Below are 17,061 nucleotides of genomic sequence, written 5' to 3' on the forward strand. Positions count from 1 at the left end.
TTGGTGTCTAGCTGCTTTTTTGCAGCCTAATGTCTTTAAGATACATCATCTTGCTATATTTGTCAGTCACTTATTCCTTTTTTGGAGATAAGTACTATTCTATTACATGGACATACCACAATATTTTATAAATTCTTTTGATTGATGTTTGGATTATTTCTGGTTTGGAAATATTAGGAATAAAGCTGTAATGAATCATTTTGAAAAAATATTTTTGTGAACATGTGCTTTTCACTCCTTTTGGCATAATGCTGGGAGTAGAATGCTAGATTACACGGCAGGTAAATGTTTATAAGAAATTGACAAAATTTCTTCCGAAGTGGTTGTACCATTTTTAATGCCTCCCAGCAATGTATGAAAATTCTAGTTGTTCCACATTCTAGCCAATATTTTGTGATAAAATTATTTTCAATTTTAATCATTCTAGGGATGAAGTGATATCCCACTGACTTTTCTGTTTGCATTTCCTTGATGTTTAGAGATGCTGAATACCTTTGCATGTGCTTATCAGCTATTTGTGTACATTCCACTGTGAAGTGTCTGAATAAGTTTTGCCCATTTTAAATAGGGTAATTTATATTAGTGAGCTGTAGGAGTTCTTTCTGTATTTATTTACTTATTGGCCATGCCAGTGGCATGAAGAAGTTCCTGTATCATGAACCAATATTTAATTTTGTCAAATTTTTGATAAAAACTGAAATGATTATATAATTTGTCATTAATTCTGTTAATGTGGTAAGCCACATTCATTGTTTCTCCAGTCTTAAACCTTGCATTGCTGGAATAAACCCCACTTGGTCTTCATGTAATATTGTCTTCGTACATTACTTGGTTCCATTTGCTATATTTAGATAAAGATTTCTGCAACTATGTTCATGAATAGTAAAGGTCTGTGATTTTTTCCTTCCTTTGTCAGATTCTGTTGTAAAGATTACACTGACTTCATCAAATAAAATGTTTGTCTAATTCAGTATTATTTCTTCTTTACTTTTGTTTTCACTGTGCCCACAGCATGTGGAAATTCCCAGACCAGGTATCACACCACAGCAGTGACATTGCCTGATTCTTAACCCAATATGCCGCAAGAGAACTCCTATTATTTCTTCTTTAAATACTTGGTAGAACTCATCAGTGAAATGATTTGTCCACTTCCCCTCTGCTGTCAAATTTGTTGACATAAGTTGTTCTTATAGTTTTTATGTACTTTAAGGAGGTGAGGTCTCTTTAGTCTGACGAGGCTGAAACTCCATCTCCCATCACTGCATCAGGAATCTCTGCTGCACCTCTTGGTATCTTGTCTTGAGCATGTGCACAAGGACATAGAGTAAACCCCCAACACAGACTTTTAGACACCACCCTCTGTAAAGCTTTTACTTCTTAGGTACCTTGCTCAGCAAATTCCAGGTACTGAGCCAGCTTAAAATCCCAATCTGCTCTTCACCAACATAAGACTGCTGTTCTACTCAGGTTTTACAACCAGCTCTATGCAGGGAAGTGCCTGCAAAAAAACTGGGAGCATTCATAAGAATGCATGCACTCACCTCATGTGTTTTTCCTCCTCTCAAGAATCACAATCTTGAGCTCAACTTCTCCCTAGGAATAGCAAAATGTACAACCAAATGCTGAGCAATCTTCAACCAAATGGACTGGAAACTTTCAAAAAGATATCTTACTCCAGAAAACAAAGGGGAGGCCACATCAAGAGGTAGGAGGGGGATTATGCAATATAAGCAACCCCATACCTCAGAGTGGGAAGCCCCACAGACTGGATAGTAACCGTGTCACAGAGACTCACTGACAGGAATGAGAATTCTGAGCCCCACAACAAACCCCCCATCATGGGAATCTGGCACTGGGATAAAGAGTCCTGGAGCATCTGGTATTAAAGGCCAGTGGAGCTTGTGTGCAGGAGCTCCACAGCATTGGAGGAAACAGAGACCCCATTCTTAAAAGGCGCACACAGACTTTCATATGCACAGACGTTTGCGTGCAGGGTAAAGCAAAGTCTCCATAGGAATCTGGGTCAGACCTGACTGCAATTCTTGGAGGACTTCCTGGGAAAACAGGGGTGAATGTGGCTTGTTGTCAGGGAAGGACATTGGAAGCAAAGCTCTTGGGAATATTCATCAGCATGCCCTTCTCTGGAGGTGGCCATTTTGGGAAAATCTGGCCCCACCACCAGTGCTGAGAAGCCCCAGCCCAAACAACAATCCAGGTGGGATCACACCCCCACTTATCAGTAAACAGGCTACCTAAAGACCCCCCAGGCACACAGCCACCTCTAATCTCACCCAGAGACAAAGCCCCACCCACAGAGGAATAGGAATCAGCTCCATCTACCAGTGAGCAGGCACCACTCCCTCCCATCAGGAAGCCTACAGGAAGCCCCTGTACCAACTTCAGCCACAAAGGGGGCAGATGCCAAAAGTAAGAGAGGCTACAACTCTATTATCTTTAAAAAGGTCACCACACCAAAAACCTATAAAAATGAAAAGACAGAACTGTAACTCAGATAAGAGAGAAAAAAAAAACCTAAGAAAAATAGCTAAGTGATCAGGACAGTCTCAGTCTAGAGGAAAAAGACTTTAGACGATTGATGCTGAAGATGATGCAAGACATTGAAAATAAACTGGAGGCAAAGACAGATAATTTACAGGAAACACTGAGCAAAGAGATACAAGATATAAAACTTAAGCAAGAAGAGATGCAAAATACAATAACAAATAAAAAATTCATTAGAAGCAGATAACAGCAGAATACAGTAGTCAGAAGAACGAATAAGCAAGGTAGAGGACAGATTAGTGGAAATCACAGACAAAGAACAGAAAAGGGAAAAAAGATTGTAAACAAATGACAAGGGTCTCAGAGAACTCTGGGACAATGTTAAACGCACCAACATCCGTATTATAGGGGTGCCAGAAGGAGAAGAGAGAGAGAAGGGGACAGAAAAAATATTCCAAGAGATAATAGCCAAAAACTTCCCTAACATAGGAAAGGAACCACTCACTCAAATCCAGGAAGCACAATGAGTCCCATATAAAATAAACCCAAGGAGGAATACCCCGAGACACATGTTAATCAAACTAACCAAAATTAAAGACAAAGAGAAAATCTTGAAAGCAGCTAGGGAAAAGAAACAAATAACATACAAGGGAACCCCAATAAGGTTATCAGCAAATTTTTCAGCAGAAACTGCAGGCCAGAAGGGAGTGGCATGATATACTTCACGTGATGAAAGGAAAAAACCTCCAACCAAGATTACTTGACCCAGAAAGGTTCTCATTCAGATTTGAAGGAGAAATCAAAATCTTCACAGATAAGCAAAAGCTAAGAGAATTCCGCAACACTATACCAGCTTTACAACAAAATACTAAAGGAACTTCTCTAGGCAGAAAAGAAAAGGCCACAACCAGAAACAAAAATACCACAAATGACAAGGCTTACCAGTAAAGGTATATATACAGTAAAGATACAAAATCATCCACACACAATTATGCCACAAAAATCAGAAATTGTGAGAAGAGGTGGGTAGAAATGCAGGACACTGCACAGAGCACTTGCAATTAAGAGACCAACAACTTAAAACAATCTCATATATAGATATATATAGACTCATATCAAAACTTCAGAGTAACTGCAAACCAAAAATCTACAATTGATACACAAACAAATAAGAAAAATCAACTTAAATAGAACACTAAAGATTGTCATCAAACCACAAGAGGAGAGAACAAGAGAAAAAGGTAAGAAAAAAGAGCAACAAAAACAAATCCAAAGCAACTAATAATAGGGTGATAAAAACATACATATCAATAATTACCTTAAATGTTAATGGACTAAATGCCCCAACCAAAAACATAGACTGGCTGAATGGATACAAAAAAAGATCCATATATATGCTGTCTTCAAGAGACCCACTTCACTTCTAGGGACACATACCAATTGAAAGTGAGAGAATGTAAGAGACCCACTTCAATTCTAAGAACACATACAAATTGAAAGTGAGAGTATAGAAGAAAACATTCCATGCGAAAAGGAATCAAAAGAAAGCTGGAGTAGCAATACTCATATCAGACAAAATAGATCTTAAAATGAAGACTATTTTAAGGGACAAAGAAGGTCATTACATAATGATCTAAGGATCAATCCAAGAAGAAGATATAACAATTTTAAATATCGAAGCACCCAACATAGATTCACCACAATATATAAGGCAACTGCTAACAACCTTAAAAGGACAAATTGACAATAACACAATAACAGTGGGGGATTTTAACACCCCACTTACAGCAATGGACAGATCATCCAGACAGAAAATTAATAAGGAAACACAGGCCCTGAATGAAGCATTAAACCAGATGGACTTAATAGGCTTTTATTGGACATTCCATCCAAAAGCAACAGAATTTACATTCTTCTCAAGTGCACATGGAACATTCTCTAAGATAGATCACATCCTGGGCTAAATATCAAACCTTGGTAACTTTAAGAAAATTGAAATCATATCAAGCAACATTTCTGACCACAATGCTATACGATTGGAAATCAACAACAAGGAAAAAAAACTGCAAAAAACACAAACACGTGGAGACTAGACAACGTGCTACTAGGCAACCAATGGATCACTGAAGAAATCAAAGAGGAAATTTAAAAATACCTACAAGCAAATGACAACAAATATACGACACTCCAAAACCTATGGGATGCAGCAAAAGCCGTTCTAAGAGGGAAGTTTATGGCAATACAAGCCTACCTCAGGAAACAAGAAAAAGCTCAAATAAACAAGCTAACTTTACATCTAAAGCAGCTTGAGAGAGAAGAACAGACAAGACCTAAAGATAGTAGAAAGAAAGAAATCATAAATATCAGAGCAGAAATCAATGAAATAGAAACAAAGAAAACCATAGAAAAGATCAATGAAATGAAAAGCTGGTTCTTTGAAAAAAATCAACAAAATTGGTAAACCCTTAGCCAGACTTACCAAGAAAAAGAGAGGACTCAAATCAATAAAATTAGAAATGAAAAAGGAGAAATAACAGTAGACACCACAGAGATACAAAGGATCATAAGAGACTACTACATGCAACTACACGCCAATAAAATGGGAAACCTAGAAGAAATGGACAAATTCTTAGAAAAGTACAATCTTCTAAGACTAAACCAAGACAAAATACAAAAGATTTGTATTAAACAGACCAATCACAAGAACTGAAATTGAAACTGTGATTTAAAAACTTCCAACAAACAAAAGTCCAGGACCAGATGTCTTCACAGGTGAATTCTATCAAACATTTAGATAAGAGCTGATACCTATCTTTCTGAAATTATTCCAAGAAATTGCAGAGGAAGGGACACTCCCAAACACATTCTATGAGGCCACCATCATCATGATCCCAAAAGCAGACAAAGATACCACAAAAAAGAAAACTACAGGCCAATTTCACTGATGAATATAGATACAAAAATACTAGCAAACCAAATCCAACAATACATTAAAAGGATTGTACATCATGATCAAGTGGAATTTATCTCAAGGATGCAAGGGTTCTTCAATATACACAAATCAATCACTGTTACCCACCACATTAACCAACTGAAGAATAAATATCATATGGTTCTCTCAAAAGATGCAGAAAAAGCATTTGACAAAATCCAACACCCATTTCTGATAAAAACCATTCAGAAAGTGGGCATAACAGGAACGTACCTCAACATGATAAAGGCCATATATGACAAACCCACAGCTAACATCACTCTCAATGGTGAAAAGCTGAAAGAATTCCTGCTGAAATCGGGAACAAGACAAGGCTGTCTGCTCTCGCCACTACTATTCAACATAGTTTTGGAAGTCCTACCCACAGCAATCATAGAAGAGAAAGAGATAAAAGGAATCCAAAGTGGAAAGGAAGAAGTAAAACTATCACTATTTGCAGATGACATGATGCTATACCTAGAGAATCCTAAAGACTCTACCAGAAAACTGTTAGAGATCATCCATGAATTTGGCAAAATCACAGGATACAAAATTAATACACAGAAATCAGCTGTATTTCTATATACTAACAACGAAAGATCAGAAAGAGAAATTAGGGAAACCATTCCATTTGCCATCACATCCAAAAGAATAAAATACCTAGGAATAAACCTCTCTAAGGAGACAAAAGACCTGTACTCTGAAAACTATAAGACACTGATGAAAGAAATCAAAGATGACACAAATAGATAGAAAGACATACCATGCTCTTGGATTGGAAGAGTCACTACTATCAAAATGACTATACCACCCAAGGCAATCTACAGATTCAATGCAATAACTATCAAATTACCAAGGACATTTTTCACAGAACTTGAACAAATATTTTAAAGTTTGTCTGGAGGTACAAAAGACCCAGAATAGCCAAAGATATCCTGAAAAAGAAAAATGGAGCTGGAGGAATCGGGCTCCCTGACTTGAGACTACACTTCAAAGCAACAATCATCAAAACCATATGGTACTGGCATCAAGACAGAAATATAGATCAGTGGAACAGGATAGAAAGCCCAGAATTAAACCCACACACCTACAGCCAACCAATCTATGACAAAGGAGGCAAGAATATACAATGGAGAAAAGACAGCCTGTTCAATAAGTGGTGCTGGGAAAACTGGACAGCCACATGGAAAAGAATGAAATTAGAACACTCCCTAACACCATACACAAAAATAAACTCAAAATAAAGACCTAGATATAAGACCAGATCTTAACCCTATAAAACCCTTAGAGAAAAACACAGGCCAAACACACTCTAACCTGAACCACAGCAACATCTTCTCAGATCCACCTCTTAGAGTAATGACAGTAAAAACAAAAATAAACAAATGGGACTTAATTAATTTAAAAGTTTTTGCACAGCAAAGGAAACCCTAAAAAAAACGAAAAGACAACCCACCAAATGGGAGAAAATCTTTGCAAATGAATGAACTGACAAGGGATTAATCCCCAAAATTTATAAACACCTCCTACCACTCAATACCAAAAAAAATCTCCTATTGCTCAATACAACAAACAAACAAACAAACAAACAAACAAACAACCCCATCAAAAAATGGGCAGAAGATCTAAACAGAAAATTCTCCAAAGGAAACATATGGATGGCCAAAGAACACATGAAAAGATGTTCAACATCACTCATTACTACAGAAATGCAAATCAAAACCACTATGAGGTACCACCTTACACCAGCCAGAATGGCCATCATCAAAAAATCTACAAACAGCAAGTGCTGGAGAGGGTGTGGAGAAAAAGGAACTCTAGTACACTGTTGGTGGGATTGTAAATTGGTACAACCACTGTGGAAAGCAGTAGGGAGATTCCTCAGAAAAATAAACCACAGAACTACCATTTGATCCAGCAATCCCACTCCTGAGCATCTATCCAGAGAAAACCACAACCCACAAAGACACATGTACTCCGATGTTCATTGCAGCACTATTTGCAATAGCCAAGACATGGAAACAACCTAAATGTCCATTGACAGAGGAGTGGATCAAGAAGAAGTGGTACATACACACAATGGAATATTACTCAGCCATTAAAAGGAATGAAATAACGGCATTTTTACCAACATGGATGGACCTAGAAATTATCATGCTAAGTGAAGTCAGTCAGGCAATGAGACACCAACATCAACATGTGGCATCTGAAAAAAGGACAGAATGAACTTCTTTGCAGAACAGATACTGACTCACAGACTTTGAAAAACTTATGGCTTCCAAGGAGATACTTTGGGGGGTAGGGGATGGAAATGATATAAAATTGGATTATGATAATCATTCTACAACTATAAATGTAATAAATTCCTTGAGTAATAAAAAAGATATTTAAAAAAAGAATCACAATCTTGAACTACCCATTGTTTGAGTATTAACAATATTTCCCATATGTATTTTATCTACTGCTATAATTTTTTGGTAGGGTGTGAGCTCTGTACCAGTTACTCTGTCAAGACTAAAAGCAGAAAATGTCAAGGCATAATCATTTAAAATAGCTATGATTAACCCTTTGTTATATATGAGTCTATTAGCTGCATATTTCCATTAATCAGCACTTCAGCAATATATAGTAAACTGATAACTGAAATTACAGACGGTATGCAGAGGTGCCTTGTTGTTAATGAAAGCATGCTTCAATTCACAGGGCACATAATACAAACATTGGGGGAAAATACATGTAAACATACATATATATTCTTTTATCTCCCAAAATCAAACCTAGAGATTCACGGCAGGAAGGATAGATTGGAGGAGTTGGTCCAGGCAAAAACTCTGTTTTCACATGTAGTAAAACCAAGACTGAATTCTAGGACACAGCTCAGTATATTTTTGAGCAGATATAAGAGCACAAATAATATTGTCCTTGCAAATATGACATTAAAGTTAATCAGAAGAATAATACAGATTCTCTAAACAAGGAAAGTGTGCCTCCTTTTGTGTAGTAATTGAGGACTAGGCTTTTGAGAGAGTCAGACAGCTTTATATGTTCTCTCCAGCTGAAATTTGATTGTTTTTTCTTCATGAAAAGAGAAAAGACAAAGTATCATATAACAAAACACTTTCCCAGCAGTATAGTGAAATCTGGACACTCATGATATTTGACTATAAGTATACATTAGGGGCCCAAATACATGAAAAGGATAAAGCAAAGGGAAAGAAAAGAAAAACAGAATACCAGTAGTTTTTCTGGTCAGAAACATATCCTAAGAAGAGTAAATGTTGGTTACAAAGAAAAGTTGCTCAGTTTCAAGTAGTAATAGAGGGACAATGGTTTGAACTTCACAGGGGAATGAAAGGAGGAGGAGAGACAAGGAAGGAAGAGGAAGTAGAGGAGAAGGAAGGGGAGGAGTGGGAGGAGAAGGGCTTCACTATCTCTAGTCTTCATGTGATAACTGCTCTTGTAAACCCTTTACATGGATTCACTTCTTTAATCCTCACTATGATCCTATTATTTAGGCTTTGGCAAAGAGGCTAGCTGAGCACCAAGAGTCTTGCTTGCCTTCTGGAGTAGAGAGTAACAACTGGGAAACAGCTATCCAGCAGGACCCATTTCTTGCCCCCTTGTGTCTGGGAGTGGGGCATGTCACTAGTCCTCACCAGTGATGTGTGAGTGGAAGAGATGTGTGTCATTTACAGGCTGAAGTTGTCATACATCAGCTCTTCCTCTCCTCAGCCACTTTCCCCTTCCTCTGAAAACTTGGAAACCACCTGTGAAAAAGGTGACTTCACAATATGGAAACAACCTGGTCCTTCAACCACTTTTAGAAGAGATCTACCCAACAAGGAATATTCACAGTAGACAAGTAATACATTCGATGTCGTTAAACCATTGAGAATTTGGATTTATCAGTTATAGCCACTAGCATTATCTTAATGATTATGGTCATAAGGTAACAAATCAAACATGTGATCTCCATTTTACAGACAAGGAAACTGAGGCATAGGGAGAAAATATCACCATCAACAGGGTTAAAAATAATTTCCAGGGAGTTTCCATCCTGGAGCAGCGGAAACGAATCCGACTAGGAACCATGAGGTGGCGGGTTCGATCCCTGGCCTCGCTCAGTGGGTTAAGGATCCAGCGTTGCTGTGAGCCATGGTGTAGGTCGCAGACACGGCTTGGGTCTGGTGTTGCTGTGGCTCTGGTGTAGGCTAGCAGCAACAGCTCCAATTCGACCCCTAGCCTGGGAACCTCCATATGCTGCAGATGTGGCCCTAAAAAAACAAAACGCAAAAGACAAAACAAAAAATTGCCATTTCATTTAATTATATGAATTATAATTTTCACAAGCATATGATTGTAGTAAAGAGAAATAATGAACTCTAGCCAGTGATCTGACTTTTAAATAAATGAAGTTAATAAAACCTATTTTTATCTATATAAATTGATGACAAACATGTTGTTACACTAGAATGATAACAAAATTGATTGATATTAGATCAGTAATGGTGGTTCATTTCAGATATTGTTTTGATTTGTTTGTTTTGTTTTGTTTTTGTTTTGGACATACCCACAGCATGCGCAAGTTCCCCGGCCAGGGCTTGAACCTGTGCCACACTTGCAACTTGAGTCATAGCAGTGACAATGACAGATCCTAAGCCACTGAGCCACCAGGGAACTCCCATTATTTTAGAATTGACCTGGAAGGTTTCTTTTTTTTTTGTCTTTTGTTGTTGTTGTTGTTGCTATTTCTTGGGCCGCTCCCGCGGCATATGGAGATTCCCAGGCTAGGGGTTGAATCGGAGCTGTAGCCACAGGCCTACGCCAGAGCCACAGCAACGCAGGATCCGAGCCGCGTCTGCAACCTACACCACAGCTCACGGCAACGCCGGATCGTTAACCCCTGAGAAAGGCCAGGGACCGAACCCGCAACCTCATGGTTCCTAGTCGGATTCGTTAACCACTGCGCCACGACGGGAACTCCTGGAAGGTTTCTTTTATTATTTGTGAGATCAGTTGTGTGGACTGGAGTTACTCAGGTGAAGATACAAAGACTGAGCTGCAGGCAGGAGAGGAGCCTGACAAGCTTATCCCAAATGAGTCCAAATAAACAAAATCCAGGCACTGGCTTTGAGACCATTGATAAAAGTTTATACCAGAGCTAAAAACGGTGATTGAAACTTAAGCATAAATATGCATCTATTCTAGACATTTTTTGGTACTGCCTCTTTTTATATGTTAAATATTAAACGTAAAAAACTTAGAAAGAGAATGCTCTAGTGAAGAATAAAGCAGCCAAGGACAAGTTCTAGCTTTACAATGAAATGCAGCTTTTCCATTATAAGACAAATATTTCATTTCCAAAGGTTAAACTGGTTAATATTTAAAAGAAAGAATTCTGCTGGAAAAAAAAAAAAAAGAATCTAACGCAAACTGTTCTCTGGCACTGTGTCCATTGTGCTTTTATTTGATTATTTGTGGATACATTTTTCATGCACTTTCATTCTTTGCCACCCTGTATTGTATAATTCCCCTAAAACAGCTTTTCATACATTTAAAATCTCCACAAGTTCATTGAGTTCCCCTATCGATCAGCAGGTTAAGGATTGGGCATTGTCACTGCTGTGGAGCAGGTTCAATACTTGGCCCCAGAACTTCTGCATGTTGCAGCCGTGGCCAAAACTTTTATACACACATACACACACACACACACACACATATTAAAAAAACCCACTAACTCTGTGGTTCTGACTTTCACAGTACATGTTTTACCTATATTTACTCTCATCTTAAAGTAGATCAGCACTTGTAGATATGTTTTTATTGAAGGATTATGCCACTATAATTTATTGGAAGCTTGGTCATTGATGATTCTGGTTTTATCCCACTTTTTCCTACATCTTATCTATTTTAAGATAATAGCTGGGCAGAAATCTTTGTGAAGGTTCAAGTATTTCTCTTGTCTTTGATACTCTTTTGGTATTTTTTCAACTCTTTTGGTGTTAACATGACTATAAGTTCCCATTTCCCACCAAGATTGCACCAACCTCAACTTAACTTTTTTTGAGGCATACAAATAACCGCATAATTTGGGGGAAAAGACTAAAAGCTATTAAATAACATACAACAGAAGAACAACATAAATAGGAAATATTCAAGTAATTACCAATTGTCATTTCTAAGAGTTCCCTAAGGAAAAAAAAAAAAAGCCCACTGACGCCTTGGGTCCTGAAAGAACTATAGAATCTGAACTGGTAGAGAGGCGAAAATTTCAGAAGAGAAGAAAATTACATTTTATAAGTTCACTCAGTAAATAAGTTTTTAAGTCCTTAGATGTCAAGATCTGGTCTAAGACCTGAGGAACTAGATTGTACTTTGCAAAATATGCCCAAAGGAACAGGAGTGGACACCTTTTCTAATTCTTATTAAGGCTTCTTGGTGCTAGAAGAGGTCTTGATGAAAGGAGACATGGCTTTGGAGAAGAGGAGCCAGACCTTAAACAACTAAGTAAGTAAAACAATGCAAAGTTACAAGCTGTGATAAGTGTGATGTAGGAAATAAACAGGATGCTAAGAGAGAGAATGACGGGAACAAATGAAGGTTTCTTATTCAAGGTTCCTTGTCATCTCTCTGATGAAATGATACTGAGGCTGAAACCCAATGGATGAAATGGAGTCATGGCAACATGGAAACAGGGGCCGTGGGGTGGGCAACCCAGGCAGAGAAAACGCCTGCACAAAGGTCCTCAAAGCTGCAAGAAATTCAGAAAAAAAAAAAAAAAAAAAAAAATCATGAAAAAAGACCAGAATGACTTCAGTTTTTATTGAGTTAGTCCAAAAATAACACCAAAAATGTGTTTTTGACTGAGCCATAATGTGAAGTATATCCACTCTTCCATTTTAAAGCCAACTCTTCCAACTTCCTGTTAATTCATTGATTATATGTTGCTCCTTATTTGGAAACAGTTGGAAGCAAGGTGTTTTGTGAATCAGGGCCTAGGTCCACAAATTCTCTCCTGTCCCAGAATGCAAAGCATTCTATGCTGTCCCCTCCTGGAACAAAGCAAGCTCAAGAACAGCAGGGGCCCTGGTTTGACAGCCTAACCTGGAACACCCTGCAGGCTTATGAAGTCTGGACTGATCTGTAGGTCCAACTTTAGGGGTCTAATTTGCATAAGAGACTGAGGCCCTTGAGAATGATCTTCCCTGCTTATGGCAGGGAGGGCTGAGGTGTACAAGTTTGGCCCATAAAAGTCAAAAGGGAAGGGCAATACTGAAGTACAGTAAAGCAAATGGTACCAACATTGTCCTCCAATCTGTTTCCATTGGAGACTGTGCCTACGGAGAGGCCTGGGAGGGGAGAAGATTAACACAAAAGACCTAGAGCGCAAAATCCATTTAAGATATGAATAAGAGTCACAGGTAAGGTAAGGCCCGCATCCTTCTTTGTCATTGAAGGTCATCAGAGCAGCAAACAGAGGGCAGTATATCATCCTAGCCACTTGAATGGGAGGCAGCTATAACTGAATGATTAGGAGAGGAGAGTCACAAGCACTTATAATGTGTGAGGCACTGTTCTAGGCTCTGGGTGCAAAACACACACAGCCTCTGCCCTCACAAAGCAGAAGAGAGTCATTAATCAATAATTTTGCCAGTCCATGAATATAAACTGTGATAAGGGCCATGAAAGAACTATACATAATGTCAGACAGTTCTATTAGTTGTGTGGCCTTGGGCATGTATTTCCATGAACCACAATTTCTTTATTCGTTTTGTTGTTCTGTTATAGTGATTGAACAGGATAATATATGTAAACCACCTGACAAGCACTTTGTCTGTAACAGGCTGAATCAATGATAATATTGATAATATGTGGGGAGAATATGAGAAGTCTGAAATTATTCAAGATATGGCTGATCTAGAGAAATGCTCTTTGTTCACGGTTACTTTGGTTCTATTTTGACTCCTGGTCATTTCTCCAGGCAGGAAATATAGATTGCATAGATATTAAGGGATTCAATGACCATCTCAAATTTCCCTTTACATAGCTCTGTTGTTCCTCTACCACTGAGGACTAGGAAATGGGTGCAAACCCAGATCTGTGGACAACTCAAGGTATTCCAGAGGTTCTCAAGGTAACAAATTAAAATTTGATAATGGTTGTGCTCCTAGTCTCTAATAAGTGGTTCTTTAGAAAATCACATACTCACTTCCTTAAAATATTTGCAGTTACAAAACTAAGCTTACTGGAACAAGGCATTCAGAAATATTTAAACTGAAGATTGAAGAGTTTTTAAGCAGATATAGGATGAAGTCTCACCACATGCACACTTTTTTGTCTGTTTGTGGGAACTCCTCCAGCATGCCTAAGTGATATCACGCCTATCATTTTTCACTAAACAAATGAAATAAACTCTATCCCTGAATAAATGTGCATCATTCTTTAAACAGATATGGCTGCACTGACCTTGTTTTAAGGTTATCTTCAAAGTGTAGAATGCAAAAAGTAGAATATAAGTATAATGCAGTCATCACAATACATTGGATGAGAGAACACCTCTAGCTTCTAGAAGCCAAATCAAAGACTGAAGGCACAAATATCGCCACAAAATAGTTTAATGTGAAACTCAAGCTAGCCGACTAGTTAGTTTGGAAAAAGAGGGTGGCCTTAACCCTAAGTACTATCCCAAAATGCCCAGTGCAGTTCCTGGCATGCAGCAGGTAATCTTTTCATGGCACTCAATTTCTTCTCATTACTTTAATCATAGACCCAAATGTCTACTGATTTTACATATGTAAATAGCTTTGTCAAAGTGTCCATTTGTATATCCCTGGATTTTCCAAATAACTAAAATTCGCTTTGAAATGCATTTTTTTTGTTTTGTTTTAAGGAAGATTTTAAAAACTGTAGCAGTGGGAGCTCCCACTGTGGTGCAACAGGATGGGCACCATCTCTGCAGTGCTGGGACACAGGTGCAATCCCTGACCTGGCACAGTGGGTTAAGGATACAGTGTTGATACAGTTGCAAGGTCACAACTTTGGCTGGGATCTGATCCTGGTCTGGCAACTCCATATGCCTCAGGGTGGCAAAAAAATGAAAGAAAAAATTATAGTAGCATAATATATGCTATTATAATTAAATAGTTTTTCTTAAATATAGAAGCTTGAACATTATTTAAAACTTTCTTCATATATCGAGGCCATTTTAATGAACACCATGTCCTGAACTGATTGATATCTTGGAGACCACAGATTTTTTTTCACCCATGCTCTACCCCCAAATTCCGGAAATCTCCTTTTAATGCAAAGTGTTCACTTCTTAATGAATCAGCATTTTTTTATATGTAAACATGCCATTTGGTTTTTATATTTTTCATTCATAAGACTATGTTTATGCCTTTTCGTATACAAAATATAGCTAGAAAGAAAAAAAATTGAGCTGATGATTAAAGCGTTGGCTGAGATACCACATCACCAAAGGCTGTCTGCAACATCAGAGGAGAAAAATGCCTGTCTTATTATTGAGTACATGTCCAAGGAACAAGCTCTTTCTTCTTCCCACTTCAATTTTCTTATCAATAGTCTCATTCATCGACTAATTTCCAATGTCTGACCATTTAGGAATGCTCGTTAGAAAGAAAATTTATCCAATTCATATGAAGTCCTTGAAGACCAGGTGTCATATTGGAGTCAATAAATTAAAAAAGTGCAGCAAGGAAGCAGCAAAATTTATCAGCCTACAGAACTGTTTTACCAACTCCCCGCCTCCTCAAAGTACACAGGCAATTCTTTTTCTTTTTAGTGATATAAAAGAAGAAAGACAGAAAAAGAGAAACCAACACACAACAGAACAAATTAAAAATTCTGCTCTACCACAAATTGGCTTCAAGAGCACAAATGAATAGTTTGCAGAAATACCCATGGTTTTGTTTTGCTTTACATTTATATATTTAATAAATGTCCCTGAAAAAAATGGTTGAGGCTGTTTTTTTTCTACTTCAGTAGTCTTTGGTTACCCAGGGCATCTGCACAAAACACAAGAGGGCATTTAGTTTTCATTCATGTTGAGTGGCAGCCAAACTTTTAAAGTAAAAGCTACACTTTACAGAACAATTGCAGAAAATAATTACCAGGTCAAGCAGATCCTTTATCCTCCATAGCCATCTATCCAAAGACCCACTGAAAGATCTAAAAATCTTTAACCTTTCTTCTAGAAAGTCCCTTTTGATGCAAACCTCCTTAAAGCACATTATGAAGGGTCAATTCTAAAAAGCCTTCCATTTATGAAACGAGGCAAATTATGACCCTTAAGCTTATACTTCTCTGTTCAATATTATCTCATATCCTTATATAAAGTCTGATTTATACAAATTGGCTCACTTTCTGAGGATTTGCTTTTGTTTTAAATACAGCTTTTCAGTCAAACTTCACTTTTGGTGGAAACACATTTTTGATAGCCAGGGCTGAACATAAAATTCCATTATTTAAGTGGCAAAGAGTTGGTAAGTCAAGTCCACGAGGCCTGTGGCAGTAACTTACTCTGTTTGTGGTTTCTACTTTGTTAGACTCTGTGGAGCCATGAATCTATCTTGTCCTTAAAAAACTGAAAGAGGGGGCTTTTAAAATGAATGTAATGCTAAATTTATGTGCCCCAGGAGCAGCATATCAAGGCCTCTGGACTGATTAGACCCAGATGTCGGTAACAATGTTAGTGTTATGGACCAACTGCAGGTGTGGGAATAGATCCCCTTCTCTGGGACCCTCAGCAATCAGACCAGTGGTTTCTTCTGGCTCTCAGTTTGGAGTTTTCAATTAACACTACAATGGTATTGTTGTTCTCCAGTATTAGATCATATGTCATGTAAATGAAGTTGAATATACAGTTCAACTTGACAAGGTGATTTAGGCCAAGGATACATGTGTTCAGTATTATAACTTGATTGAGGTTAAATAATAATAATAAAAAAGCCCTGACATGCTATAAAGTTTTTATTATTTGGCTTATCAGTAGATTTTCACATTATGCTTTCATAAAACAGAATGTCATTTATAGTAGGGCGAGACGCTTATGAAAAGGGAGACACGAACCTCCTTATAAATGACTGAAATGATTAATTCCAGATTGGATGCTTTTTCTATAGTCAGTATGGCAACTGGAAGTTCTCTCTATGTTTTTTTATTTGCTTGTTTGCATTTTCCAAAATTCTGTCTTGGTTCTTTATCTTCCCCTTTAACATGAGTCATCAGTGCCTATATGATCACCCCCATTGGTGACAGCAACAGTAGTGTTTGGGCTAGCATGGCTCTGAAATATTATTTGACTCAAAGCAATGAATCCAGCTCAACAATGACCAGGAGCTTATTCCACTGTCCTGTGGGTGTCATGATGTTTAAGAGAGAAGCCCAGCTCACTAAAACAGACCCCAACAGCTGTCATCTCTTTGAGTTAGACTCTAAGCGTCTCAGGGCAGGAACCTTATCTGTTATATATTTATAGGTGCCATAGACACTGATCTTCCCATGAATAAATACCTATAAAAACAACTTCGCTAGTCCATTTTGTACTCCACACTCATAGAACATTTATT

At 37.9% G+C, this 17,061-nt stretch overlaps 1 protein-coding gene across 11 annotated transcripts in view; it reads right to left on the bottom strand.

The window, feature by feature from the left end:
- LOC110260723 (uncharacterized) overlaps positions 1-17,061 on the bottom strand; it is a 630,954-nt gene that overhangs the window by 316,474 nt on the left and 297,419 nt on the right. For 3 of the 11 annotated variants that reach the window (XR_014803736.1, XR_014803737.1, XR_014803732.1), the window contains one exon: positions 1,542-1,593. The exons of the other annotated variants lie outside the window; for them this stretch is intronic. The gene's annotated coding sequence lies outside the window, so the exon portion shown is untranslated. The remainder of the gene's footprint in view (positions 1-1,541; positions 1,594-17,061) is intronic. 11 annotated transcript variants of the gene reach the window in all.

This window comes from Sus scrofa, chromosome 5, assembly GCF_054392235.1.
Source record: "Sus scrofa isolate SSC_HxYL_T2T_F1_AM1 chromosome 5, Sscrofa_HxYL_maternal_Yorkshire_Landrace_v2.0, whole genome shotgun sequence".
NCBI classification, from domain to species: Eukaryota; Metazoa; Chordata; class Mammalia; order Artiodactyla; family Suidae; genus Sus; species Sus scrofa.